Below are 14,773 nucleotides of genomic sequence, written 5' to 3'. Positions count from 1 at the left end.
GCTATCACATCTGTACTGCTTTCGCTTCTCTGAATTCTGCTATGGCGAAAGATTATTTCTTATTAGTCTGCTTGCTTCCCGAGACAGAATATTCCATTGTAAATATTTTGGCCATTTATGGTTCCCATCTTGGCTTTTTTGTTCAGCATCTTGTTTTGTTCAAATGGCTCTGAGCACTATGGGACTTAACTTCTGAGGTCATCAGTCCCCTAGAACTTAGAATTACTTAAACCTAACTAACCTAACGACATCACACACAACCATGCCCGAGGCTCTTCCTTTGTAATTTATTTTTAAGCGCTTCGCAAGTTCCACAGGTGTCAATTTTCAGACGGCCAAATGAAAGTGAAATCCGTTCTTTGAATATTTTCAGATAAAATTAATGCTTAATATTACCTGCTTGAGGGTACCATATTTTGAATTACCCATGTATGATTTAGACATTTAGTTGCCCATTTAAATAATGCTGTTCTTTTGTGCCATGGCTAGTAATTTTATGGGTATAGAAATTTACATGATCAATAATCATACTTATTTCTGCACCATTGATTTGATTTGATGATGTATTTTAACTCTCTGATCAATAGAGGAATTTCCACATGCAAGTAAATTGCTTATTCTCCTGACCCTTTGGCTTGTGACCCAGTGGATACTTCAGACAGCTTACATATCTCTGACTATCCAGTACAGGAATTAACGAAATATTGAAAGCTGCTTCATCTTTATTTGAATTTACATCCTTCTCTTACTCTTCCTCGCCTGGTAGGGAATTACATATGGAAATCGGTCCTTGAACATAAGAATCCTGTGCATTCTTTGATGTCAAGCTTGAGAAGCATGAGTTAGTTAGTCGTAAATACGCTCTCCTTAGAGCATTTGAACTGTATCTTTTATCGAAGTGATGTGGAATGATACAGCTGATGATATATGTAACCTTTATTATCAGAATATTGCTTTCTTGTGGTTTTCACTAACGTTTTTCTCAGAAATGACTTGGCACTGTAAGTTTTGTGCTCTAAACTTGTAACTCGCAATCTTTTTACGATTTTACCTTAATACTTGACATTCCTTACGCCTTTTTTTCGCCTTTAAACTTTCTCTATCAACATCTAAACTCTTATCATCAATGTCTAGACCCATATAAGCCGTGACGGTCCTTAACAGTTCTACTGATTAATTAATAATTTTAAAAATAATGATTACGGTGGAAAATTGCTGTCCCCGCACAAGAGGCGCAAGAATAGTGAGGTCACTCGGGAGTGTGTGTGTCTCAGCTAGTTTAAGCACACTGATGCTCACTCCAGACAGTCAGGCTTATGAGTTTCCGTGTACACGAAAAATCTGTAACACATAATATTGGATTATTGGATGATATTCTGAAGAAGAAGGCTCAGGTCGCCGTCAGACCATCTGGATTTAGGGGATCCACGGTTTCTTTAATACGCTACAGTAACCAGGAAGTTTCTTTGAGTGGGTTGGTACCGGTTTCTTTCTCTGTCCTTAATACAGTGTTAAAACACACGCATGTAGAAGGCCGTACCGCTGACGTCGACTCGGTGAAATCACACTGTGGCATCATTGGCAACAAAGTCGTCCACTGATTAGATAAGGAAGCTACTGTGAAAGGGCAGACCACCTGGACTACAATACTGGCACAGATTACTGACTGTGCTACAAAGAGGTACAATAGAAGACTGGCAATGGGAATGGGAGGGAACAACATGAGATAAGGACAAGAAATATGCAATAATGCAACCGTAAGTCTCATATTCCACGAAATCGCATATGCATTCAATGTCTAGGCACATCACCTCTCTAATACATAACCAGATCCAAATTTTACCAAGGATGTTCACAGGCTGCATGTCGTAGAGATGCCTTTCTGCTCTTGTCGGAAAAAAGAGAATGCAGACCATTTGGATATCTTGGACTGCACGGAAGCGTTATAACCTTTTTGCAAGAACCTCTGAAGCTTGGTCATCCTTTGTCAACCTCCATGAATACTTTGTTAGAAACACGAGATCACAAATCTCTCAACGTGAGGTAGAGACTCACTCTTATCGCAGGTATCCGCTTCTGTAGTGTTCCAAAAATGAACAGCTTAGAGACAGAAGTGATGACACTTTCTGCAGGACCTGACCATCATTTTGCAGGACAATGCTCAGTGCAAGCTGTCACTGATTTGTTTGACTGATGGGGCTGCTAAGTGCTGTATATCCTACTGCACTCCCCTGACTTAAGCCCTCATAAGTTCAACTCGATTTCTAAACTGAAGGAAACACGTCACTGCATTCTCTTCAGAACTCCTACAAATTCGTCAGGCAATAGACTGCGCTACCCGAACTGTCAACACAACTGGCACTGCTAAGAGTATCCTACGACTTCCACATCACTGGCAACAGGTTATACACGATGCTGGTGACTACTTTGAAGGTCAGTAAAACTTTGAAGCACATATCTATTTTGTAAGAGCCGTAAATTTAATAGTGTACTATAAAAGTTCCAACCCTTGTAGAGTGACAAAACAGCTATTCCCTTTTTTATTCTACATATAATTTATCAACTGTGCTTCCAAGGGTCAAGTGATACACAACAATCATGTTCAATTTCTCTTGACACTCAGTAAAAAAAAATTAACTCTTGGACATATTGAATTGACGATTATTAAAATCGTTATCTCTACACATAAAAACTTTTTATCACAGGAAAGAATGATTAAAAATCTTCATCAACTCATTTACATCTCTTACGTTGTCATCGCTGGTAAACACACTGAGTTGGTGGAGAATAAATTTACTTTTTTGTACCAATGAAAAAACTCTCATGTACTCAACATTATGGTAAGTTAGTATCCTAGCTTTTGATATTCAATGGTCAAAGCATACCCAAGTTGGAGTGAGCAAAATCTAGATTCAACATCTCAACATTTACTGTGGCTTAATGCACGATGGTACTTTACCAAGTGGCATCTGCAACGGTGTTGTCTCTGTGCTGGATCTGAAATGTTAATTCACTATTCTGGGCATGACTGAATTCTCTCTGTCTCAAATTTTCTGTGTTCTGTAGAACGTTAATCTTTCCCTAGTTGAAATAATGGCTAATGCACACTCGCTAAGGGTTGGAGCAATGTGCACAATTTCTTTGCCCACAAAAATTCCCTCAGGAACAGTTAACTACCACTTTGCTGACTGTCACCATGATATGTGAAGCATATCGTCCTCACTTCACAGAAAGCAAAGCTCTCAATTCCCTTGCTATTTTCCACACATTTGTGCAGTCCACCGCCAGACGAGAAAGACATCTAGCCATTTTAGTTCTCAAAATGCTTTTATATAATAGGGATCTCCCCACTGTGTCGTGTCTGTGTCGCCGAGTATAGCTTCAGCCAATCACCGCCTCACTAGAGGTGGTTTTTGTTTCTCTTTCTGGGTTGCAGCCTAGCCCTCAAACGGTTCATCCACCCTTTAGATTCTTTCTTTACAATAACTTCAGGCACTCCACAATTCTCAAACATTCATGATACTGATGATTGTGAAAGAAGAGTGAAGTTAAGGAAGCATTTGTTTCTCTTATGTACTCTCAACACTTAAATACTACATCAGTATTACAATTTATTCTCATAAACAGACATGTATTTCAGAATGAGACATATATTTATTTAAGTAACATATATGTAAAATAGTTAATATTTTTGCATATTTTTATACACATTAACACAAACTTTATATTCATTGACATTATTTATAATTAAAAAGACGTTTCTAAAATATTTACAATACACAAATTCTTATTAACACGTATTTAGATTGAATGGACATTTACAAATTACACATGAAATACAAAATATAAAACATGGTACATTTGTGAATATATTTTAACAATTTACAAATCGAATTATAGAATACAAATGAAACACCTAAGTTACAAATTCTCAGTGGTACAGGTGCGACTGTATATACATAGGCATCTCAACTCCTTGCTGAAGTGATTATCGTTTGCACTCTTTACAATATTACAATAAATTTGTCACACGCATAACTTTAGATTCTTCACGCACTTTAGACTTTAAAATTTGGGCTGGGTTTGCTTCCTGATGCTGCTGTCGATCAGTGGTGGTTGATGCTCCTAGGCAGTTTTGACTCTGCGTGATGTTGATGAAGATTATTGACATTTACAGTTCTGAGTGTTTAATGAAGAATGCCATTACATGGTAAATTCCATGTTGCATTATTTTGACGACAAACTGCTTGTCTAAGGCAATGCCATGATGTGATAGCATATGTGGCCTTGTTCTTATTCCCATCGTTGCTATCAAGGTTGATGAGTGTAGCCCCTCTACAATTGCTGCAGTTTGATGTTTGTCCCCAATATGTGTATTCTGTTTGATGATTTGAGCACCATCGGTTGGTTTGATGGTTAGCATTAAATAACTGCCACAGTTTTGTTGAATATTGCTTTCTGTGGATTCTGCCAAATCTTATACTGGTTTAAGGTATAGTCTTTCTTGCTGTATTTTCATGTCTTCTTTCTTGGAACTTTCAACTTCTTTGGCATAGGGATAAAATATGTTATTTAGCGAAAATTATTTGGAAGAATTACCTGTAGTGTTGTTATGAGATATGGTCTACATCTACATCTACATCTACATGACTACTCTGCAATTCACATTTAAGTGCTTGGCAGAGGGTTCACCGAATCACAATCATACTATCTCTCAACTATTCCACTCCGTAACAGCGAGCGGAAAAAACAATCACCTAAACCTTTCTGTTCGAGCTCTGATTTCTCTTATTTTATTTTGATGATCATTCCTGTCTATGTAGGTTGGGCTCAACAAAATATTTTCGCATTCGGAAGAGAAAGTTGGTGACTGAAATATCGTAAAAAGATCTCGCCGCGACGAAAAACGTCTTTGCTGTAATGACTTCCATCCCAATTCGCGTATCATATCTGCCACACTCTCTCCCCTATTACGTGATAATACAAAACGAGCTGCCCTTTTTTGCACCCTTTCGATGTCCTCTGTCAATCCCACCTGGTAAGGATCCAACACTGCGCAGCAATATTCTAACAGAGGACGAACGAGTGTAGTGTAAGCTGTCTCTTTAGTGGACTTGTTGCATCTTCTAAGTGTCCTGCCAATGAAACGCAACCTTTGGCTCATCTTCCCCACAATATTATCTATGTGGTCTTTCCAACTGAAGTTGTTCGTAATTTTAACACCCAGGTACTTTGTTGAATTGACAGCCTTGAGAATTGTACTATTTCTCGAGTAATCGAATTCCAACGGATTTCTTTTGGAACTCATGTGGATCACCTCACACTTTTCGTTATTTAGCGTCAACTGCCACCTGCCACACCATACAGCAATCTTTTCTAAATCGCTTTGCAACTGATACTGGTCTTCGGATGACCTTACTAGACGGTAAATTACAGCATCATCTGCGAACAACCTAAGAGAACTGCTCATATTGTCAACCAGGTCATTTATATAGATCACGAACAGCAGAGGTCCCAGGACGCTTCCCTGGGGAACACCTGATATCACTTCAATTTTACTCGAAGATTTGCCGTCTATTACTACGAACTGCGACCTTCCCGACAGGAAATCACGAATCCAGTCGCACAACTGAGACGATACCCCATAGACCCGCAGCTTGATTAGAAGTCGCTTGTGAGGAACGGTGTCAAAATCTTTCCGGAAATCTAGAAATACGGAATCAACTTGAGATCCCCTGTCGATAGCGGCCATTACTTCATGTGAATAAAGAGCTAGCTGCGTTGCACAAGAGCGATGTTTTCTGAAACCATGCTGATTACGTATCAATAGATAGTTTCCTTCGAGGTGATTCATAATGTTTAAATACAGTATATGCTCCAAAACCCTACTGCAAACCGACGTCAATGATATAGGTCTGTAGTTAGATGGATTACTCCTACTACCCTTCTTAAACACTGGTGCGACCTGCGCAATTTTCCAATCTGTAGGTACAGATCTATCGGTGAGCGAGAGGTTGTATATGAGTGCTAAGTAGGGAACTATTGTATCAGCGTAATCTGAAAGGAACCTAATCGGTATACAATCTGGACCTGAAGACTTGCCTGTATCAAGCGATTTGAGTTGCTTCGCAACCCCTAAGGTATCTACTTCTAAGAAACTCATGCTAGCAGATGTTCGTGTTTCAAATTCTGGAATATTCCATTCGTCTTCCCTGGTGAAGGAATTTCGGAAAACTGCGTTCAATAACTCCGCTTTAGCGGTACAGTCGTCGGTAACAGTACCATCGGCACTGCGCAGCGAAGGTATTGACTGCGTCTTGCCGCTTGTGTACTTTACATACGACCAGAATTTCTTCGGATTTTCTACCAAATTTCGAGGCAATGTTTCGTTGTGGAATCTATTAAAGGCATCTCGCATCGAAGTCCGTGCCAAATTTCGCGCGTCTGTAAATTTTAGCCAATCTTCGGGGTTTCGCGTTCTTCTGAACTTCGCATGCTTTTTCCGTTGCCTCTGCAACAGCGTTCGGACCTGTTTTGTGTACCACGGGGGATCCGTTCCATCTCTTACCAATTTATGAGGTATGAATCTTTCAATTGCTGTTGCTACTATATCTTTGAATTTGAGCCACATCTCGTCTACATTTGCATAGTCAGTTCGGAAGGAATGGAGATTGTCTCTTAGAAAGGCTTCTAGTGACACTTTATCCACTTTTTTAAATAAAATTATTTTGCGTTTGTTTCTGGTGGATTTGGAAGAAACGGTATTGAGCCTAGCTACAACGACCTTGTGATCACTAATCCCTGTATCAGTCATGATGCTCTCTATCAGCTCTGGATTGTTTGTGTCTAAGAGGTCAAGTGTGTTTTCACAACCATTTACAATTCTCGTGGGTTCGTGGACTAACTGCTCGAAATAACTTTCGGAGAAAGCATTTAGGACAATCTCGGAAGACGTTTTCTGCCTACCACCGGTTTTGAACAAGTATTTTTGCCAACATATCGAGGAAAGGTTGAAGTCCCCACCAACAAGTCTGAATAGATAATTTCGGAAGTGATATATCTGTTTTCAGTTATCAGCTTCTCCATCTGATATTGAGAGAAATATTCTGAGTTCATTTTTCGAGGTGGTTGTACTAAGGAGCTTTTACCGACTGTTTGCTATTGTGCATTGCAACTATTGTACGTCGCCGCTAATGGGGTCGCTTCGCCTTCCTCGCAGGTGTGCTTCCTTTGTCCCTTGCTGCTGCTGTGTTTTCCTGTGCTCTCGCTATTGGGGTGAGGCCTGGGACAATATTCTTCAAAATACACCTGACTCGGTCGCCGCACTAATGTGAAGCGTGAGATAGTGAATTCCTTACTTCTGTCTCCGGTTTGTCGCTAATGCCACATTGTACAATTGTATAAACTCTCACACTCAGACCGTAGCTTCCCATCGACTTTCTGCTCCTGTCGTCACCTTGGCTTCATTCCCCAGACAACTGTAGTCATGTTGTTCGTGTGTGTTCTTGTTTCATTTTTTACAATGACTTTTGCTTAATGCTACTACTTACAAGTTTCTTTATCTTAATTTGAATACACTCCTGGAAATTGAAATAAGAACACCCTGAATTCATTGTCCCAGGAAGGGGAAAGTTTATTGACACATTCCTGGGGTCAGATACATCACATGATCACACTGACAGAACCACAGGCACATAGACACAGGCAACAGAGCATGCACAATGTCGGCACTAGTACAGTGTATATCCACCTTTCGCAGCAATGCAGGCTGCTATTCTCCCATGGAGACGACCGTAGAGATGCTGGATGTAGTCCTGTGGAACGGCTTGCCATGTCATTTCCACCTGGCGCCTCAGTTGGACCAGCGTTCGTGCTGGACGTGCAGACCGCGTGAGACAACGCTTCATCCAGTCCCAAACATGCTCAATGGGGGACAGATCCGGAGATCTTGCTGGCCAGGGTAGTTGACTTACACCTTCTAGAGCACGTTGGGTGGCACGGGATACATGCGGACGTGCATTGTCCTGTTGGAACAGCAAGTTCCCTTGCCGGTCTAGGAATGGTAGAACGATGGGTTCGATGACGGTTTGGATGTACCGTGAACTATTCAGTGTCCCCTAGACGATCACCAGAGGTGTACGGCCAGTGTAGGAGATCGCTCCCCACACCATGATGCCGGGTGTTGGCCCTGTGTACCTCGGTCGTATGCAGTCCTGATTGTGGCGCTCACCTGCACGGCGCCAAACACGCATACGACCATCATTGGCACCAAGGCAGAAGCGACTCTCATCGCTGAAGACGACACGTCTCCATTCGTCCCTCGATTCACGCCTGTCGCGACACCACTGGAGGCGGGCTGCACGATGTTGGGGCGTGAGCGGAAGGCGGCCTAACGGTGTCCGGGACCGTAGCCCAGCTTCATGGTCCTCGCCGATACCCCAGGAGCAACCGTGTACCTAATTTGCTGGGAAGTGGCGGTGCGGTCCTCTACGGCAATGCGTAGGATCCTACGGTCTTGGCGTGCATCTGTGCGTCGCTGCGGTCCGGTCCCAGGTCGACGGGCACGTGCACCTTCCGCCGACCACTGGCGACAACATCGATGTACTGTGGAGACCTCACGCCCCACGTGTTGAGCAATTCGGCGGTACGTCCACCCGGCCTCCCGCATGCCCACTGTACGCCCTCGCTCAAAGTCCGTCAACTGCACATACGGTTCACGTCCACGCTGTCGCGGCATGCTACCAGTGTTAAAGACTGCGATGGAGCTCCGTATGCCACGGCAAACTGGCTGACACTGACGGCGGCGGTGCACAAATGCTGCGCAGCTAGCGCCATTCGACGGCCAACACCGCGGTTCCTGGTGTGTCCGCTGTGCCGTGCGTGTGATCATAGCTTGTACAGCCCTCTCGCAGTGTCCGGAGCAAGTATGGTGGGTCTGACACACCGGTGTCAATGTGTTCTTTTTTCCATTTCCAGGAGTGTATTTGTTCTCCGCTACTGAGAGTAGCGGATTCAAATTTGCAGCTGTGTCGTCATTTATTACGGCGCTGCTTTCTGTGTATAGTGTGATGAGTACATAGTCTCGGTAATACTGCCATACTATGTCCTCGTGTACCAAAACTGAAAACATTTGAATCTGATTTATCAGATTGTTTGCATACTTTATTATCTGGTTCGTTTTGCGATCCAGACGGCATATTTTCCCTGTCATTTTCCTTTCCCTTATCGACTTGTTCTTCCCGACTTTTTTTTCGATTCCCGCTATCCACAACGCCTCAGACTCATTCTGCTTTTCTTCCAAAGTTTTGTGGAATGATTTTAGTAGATCTTGTAGCGTGTCGAACTTTTGATCACGTGTACTTACCCGTACTGCCTTCCTTTTTATAAGACCTGTTATTAGCCTATTTTGTCGGTTAATCCTATCGTCCTGATCAATCGTAGCGTCACAAGCTACACTAGGATACGTATTATCCTGCTGAAAATCATTTTTCGTCTGTGCAGAATCAAACATGTGCACCATACACATTAATGCTTCGTCATAATCAAATGGTTCATTACAAGATAATGCTGATAGTTCATGCTAATCGTCAGTGTCAGCCCAACTTATCTCGTCCCAACACTTCAGTTGTGACTTCCTCCCTATTTGTAGTATCTGTGCGGATACCTTTGATGATCTTTCTGTCGTTCCTGTCCCCAATTCCGACTCTTGTTCGTCACACCTTCACCTATTTATTGCTGCGGACACTTTGTCATCCGTTTCTGCAGAAACTGTGTTATCTGTTTGAACTCTTACAATACCTAACGTCAGTCAATCCTCGCGCTTCCCAGGATTTGATGGTCATAATTTAACCTCCATCTGTGGTTCGTGTCTCCGGTAATTACCCGAATTCTCGCACCACCTCCGCATCAGCTTTCTCTCCATGGAACTGGAGATAGCTGATTAAAGTCAGTCTGTCGGTTATCCCGAGTTATCCAGTTTCCATTCCTGTTTTCGTCTATATTCCGCCTGTTCAACCACTATCAAAGCCACATCCATTACGCTGTGGTCTAGTGTTTCCACCACCCCGATTTCCGTAATTATTCCCATTTCGTCCAGAATTCAATCCCAATACCGGCCTACAATTGCTACCATTGTTAATATTCTCCTTACTATTACGTGTTCTTTCAGAATTATTCTGTCCTAAATCGCGACGTCTTTGAGAGTCGTTTTCATACATGAATGTTATCTCTCCCGAAACACCTTTGAAAGTTTCTACATTATCGTCTCCAAGTCCTATCAAGGCTTGTTGATACTTCATTGGCAGTTTCGTTTTGCATATTTGAACTAATTCTCCGTCGCTATATGGGTTATCTAAGTATTGGTTCCTTTCAGCTATATTCACAAAGAATTTAACTGCTGTTTTGTCACGCAAATTTTCGAATGAGACATTTTGTAATAATCCATATTTCATTCTCATTTGAGCCTCAGGAGACCAATATCTTGCTATAAAGGCAGCTCTATAAGAATCATACGAATCGCAAGTTTCTGCCATCTTCTGCATAGTTTCAGCTAGACATCCCTTCATATGTGCGCAAATAAAATGTAACTTATGATTCAATGGCCACTGTGTCGTTATTCCTACTTTAAATTGGCCAATAAACGCGCGGGAGTGGAGAATATTTGCAACTTCCTTATAGTGCTGGTATTTCCGCACTCCAAGAAAGTGGTTGTCATCAAAACCTATCGCTTCTCTCTGTGATGTACCTGCTGGGTTTTGAAGACTGGAATTCTGTCCTTGGTTTGCGTCAGATCAGCGCAAACAAGTGTAATTTGGTTCCTTCTGACATCTGTGCCGTAAAATCACTTGCAGGTCTCATTGCGCAATATGCGTGCACAACGCCCGCTACTGGCTCTGTATCTTGGCGTGTAAGCAATTCTGGTTCGCTTGACGCCGTACTGTTATCCGACGGCTACAGACGCCTTACAACCTCTGCTAACAACTCTGTTAGGCGTAAGGATTACGTAAATGTGCTCTAAGGTTCGGCAGGCTGTATGAGCAATTGCTTCATCCTGTTGGAAGTAACTGTACTCTTTTTCTTCTCCGTTAATGTTTCCACAAACGGTTTCAAAACGTCCAGGCCTCTTTTATTTGTCCTACCCCTGTACAAAGTTCCATATATGTAGCTTTAGAAATGTTTGTTAGCTCGTTAATAAAGATATATTTTTGGAAAAACCTTTCACCCCCTTAGGGGTTTAATTTCAAAAAATTCTGAAACATGTATTTCTTTTATTTCTAACCAAGAAACGAAATATAGATTTTTCGTAGTTCTTGCTTAAAAATTGGTCTAATAGCGACATATATTCAAAAAAACCTTTCATTCCATGTTTCACTCCCTTAGGCGTGGAATTAACGAAAAATTACAGCTAAAAATGATACCTATAGTGTAAGATCAACATCCTCTCCAAATTCCAATTTTGTATTCCTAGAGGTTTGACTTGGGCGATGATGGGCCAGTGGATGACTGTGGACATTTTCTTTTGTGTATAAAGATTTGTCTACCTGTAACTATGTATGTTCTATCTATATTGTGATCGTGTGCTTGTGTGTGCGTGTGTGTGTGAAACTAAGCTGCCTGTATGGAGTAAGCTGAAGGCCAATTAAAAAAAAAATTAATACAAATGAGCACGTGTTCCTTCTTTGATGTTTACGATGTCAACAGAAAGCTAAATTCTTTTTTTTCTTTTATGTGCCATTATTTCTTTTTATTAGATCTTTTATCTTATATTTTGTCACTTGTAATTAAAATAATTCATTTGAATCACATTTACGCGTACAATCAATGTTACTGAATTTTCCTGATCCAATAGATGCTGAAGACTCTTGAACACTACTGGCCATTAAAACTGCTGCACCAAAAAAAAAAAAAAAAAATAAAAAAAAAAATGCAGATGATAAACGAGTATTCATTGGACAAATATATTATACTACAAATGGCATGTGATTACATTTGGGTGCATAGATCCTGAGAAATCGGTACCCAGAGCAACTACCTCTGGCCGTAAAAACGGCCTTGATACGCCTGGGCATTGAGTCAAACAGAGCTTGGACGGCGTGTACAGGTACAGCTGCCCATGCAGCTTCAACACGATACAACCGTTCATAAAGAGTAGTGACTGGCGTATTGTGACGAGCCAGTTGCTCCGCCACCATTGACCAGACGTTTTCAGTTGGTGAGAGATCTGGAGAATGTGCTGGCCAGGGCAGCAGTCGAACATTTTCTGTAGGCAGAAAGGCCTGTACAGGACCTCCAACATGCGGTCGTGCATTATCCTGCTGAAATGTAGGGTTTTGCAGGGATCGAAAGAAGGGTAGAGCCACGGGTCGTAACACATCTGATATGTAACGTTCACTATTCAAAGTGCCGTCAGTGCGAACAAGAGGTGACCGAGACGTGTAACCAATGGCACCCCATACCATCACGCCGGGTGATACGCCAGTATGGCGATGACGAAAATACGCTTCGAATGTGCGTTCACCGCGATGTAGCCAAACACGGATGCGACCATCATGATGCTCTAAACAGAACCTCGATTCATCCGTAAAAATGACGTTTTGCCATTCGTGCACCCAGGTTCGTCGTTGAGTACACAATCACAGGCGGTCCTGTCTGTGATGCAGCGTCAAGGGCAACCGCAACCACGGTCTCCGAGCTGATAGTCCATGCTGCTGCAAACGTAGTCAAACTGTTCGTGCAGATGGTTGTTGTCTTGCAAACGTCCCCATCTGTTGACTCAGGGATCGAGACGTGGCTGCACGATCCGTTACAGCCATGCGGATCAGATGCCTGTCATCTCGACTGCTAGTGATACGAGGCCGTTGGGATCCAGCACGGCGTTCCGTATTACCCTCTTGAACCCACCGATTCCATATTCTGCTAACAGTCATTGGATCTCGACCAACGCGAGCAGCAATGTCGCCATACTATGAAGCGCAATCGCGATGGGCTACAATCCGACATTTATCAACGTCGTAAACGTGATGGTACGCATTTCTCCTCCTTACACGAGGCATCACAATAACGTTTCACCAGGCAACGCCGGTCAGCTGCTGTTTGTGTATGAGAAATCGGTTGGAAACTTTGTTCATGTCAGCACGTTGTACGTGTCGCCACCGGCGCCAACCTTGAGTGAATGCTCTCAAAAGCTTATCATTTGCATATCAGAGCATCTTCTTCCTGTGGGTTAAATTTCGCGTCTGTAGCACGTCATCTTCGTGGTGTAGCGATTTTAATGGCCAGTAGTGTATATCTACCACAGGCACCACTACTTCTTCCCATGTATTGATGACAACTGGTTCATCTGCTGCATCTTCTGTAACAGGCTTTCACATAGAACTAAGTGTACCAGTATCGATAGTATACAATATTTGAGCGCACGTCATCTTCGTGGTGTAGCGATTTTAATGGCCAGTAGTGTATATCTACCACAGGCACCACTACTTCTTCCCATGTATTGATGACAACTGGTTCATCTGCTGCATCTTCTGTAACAGGCTTTCACATAGAACTTAGTGTACCAGTATCGATAGTATACAATATTTGAGCGCAATAACGCAAGTCGCCTCGAGAGACTAGCACGTGCTGATTCTTCGAGCAACAAGTATACGAATTCGCTGCAAGCTCAGCGACTTGTTTTGGAAGAGGGGGGTGGTTAGTTCCGGCAGGGCTGCAGTAATTAGCAGATCATATAGCGGCCGGCCGGATGTGGCTGAAAGACTGCACGCGAGCGTCTGTTCCAGGCTGCTCGGCCAAAGCACGCCACGGGCTACTGCAGCCGAATTAAGAGTGGGCAGTACTTTCACTGGTGTAAATCTGTTTCAGTGAATTCTCCATTCATACTGTCTGGTTAAGTGGAGCTTTTCTTACAGGAACATGTTGCAGATGTTCTCCAATTTGCAGAGGCAGCCCACTCAAGCCCCCTCCGTTCCAAAAAATTGTACACTCTTTAAAAAGTGATGTGCGTGTATTACATTTGGGAGTTGGACTTTAACTCGCAGTCACTTTCTAAAACGATTTTTGTTAACGGATGCCTCTTACATACATCAAGTGCTGTGAGGGCCGGCCGCACTAACATCGATTAAGAAGCAAGATAACCGAAGGTCCCGCCGTCAACGTTAAGGCTTAATCGCACTTAAGTTGTTTCTGCACTGCACCAACATTAAATGCCGCCTAGCGAAACGCGTTCAGGTAACTGGGATTTGACCACGGTTAACGCCATGCGTTACAAAGGAAAACGGCCATTATACGTGCGAAGCTAATGATAATCGCCTTTTGATATAGAGAAACAAGAACGAAAAATTCTTGGAAAACCCTACAGCGCGCTTCTATGGGACGGAACTTAGGCCAGACGACCTACAAAGGAACTCTACAAGCACACAGACAACATCATAGATAAATTTAGGAAAAGGTGACTACAGTTCTGCAGGCACCTACGGAAGGATAATGAAAACAGACTTTCAAAGAAAAATTTTAACATCGTTAATGCAAGCAAATTGAAGGCCAACTGTGTGAAAGAAACAAGGAGACCCACAACAACTGCAAATTTCAGAAGAAACTGAGGACAGAAAACAACTCAGAAGTAAAATCAAAAACAAAAAACTTGGACGTCTCAATGACAATAACAGGGAAAAAATGGACAGATGAAAGGAAGAAAATACGCACTGAATTAATGAAGAGATTTTGGGAAGAAAAGAAGAAAAGGAAGTGTAGCTTGATACTCTCACGATCACACGCT

The sequence above is a fragment of the Schistocerca gregaria genome, chromosome 2, assembly GCF_023897955.1.
Source record: "Schistocerca gregaria isolate iqSchGreg1 chromosome 2, iqSchGreg1.2, whole genome shotgun sequence".
NCBI classification, from domain to species: Eukaryota; Metazoa; Arthropoda; class Insecta; order Orthoptera; family Acrididae; genus Schistocerca; species Schistocerca gregaria.
This window is presented reverse-complemented; position numbering follows the sequence as displayed.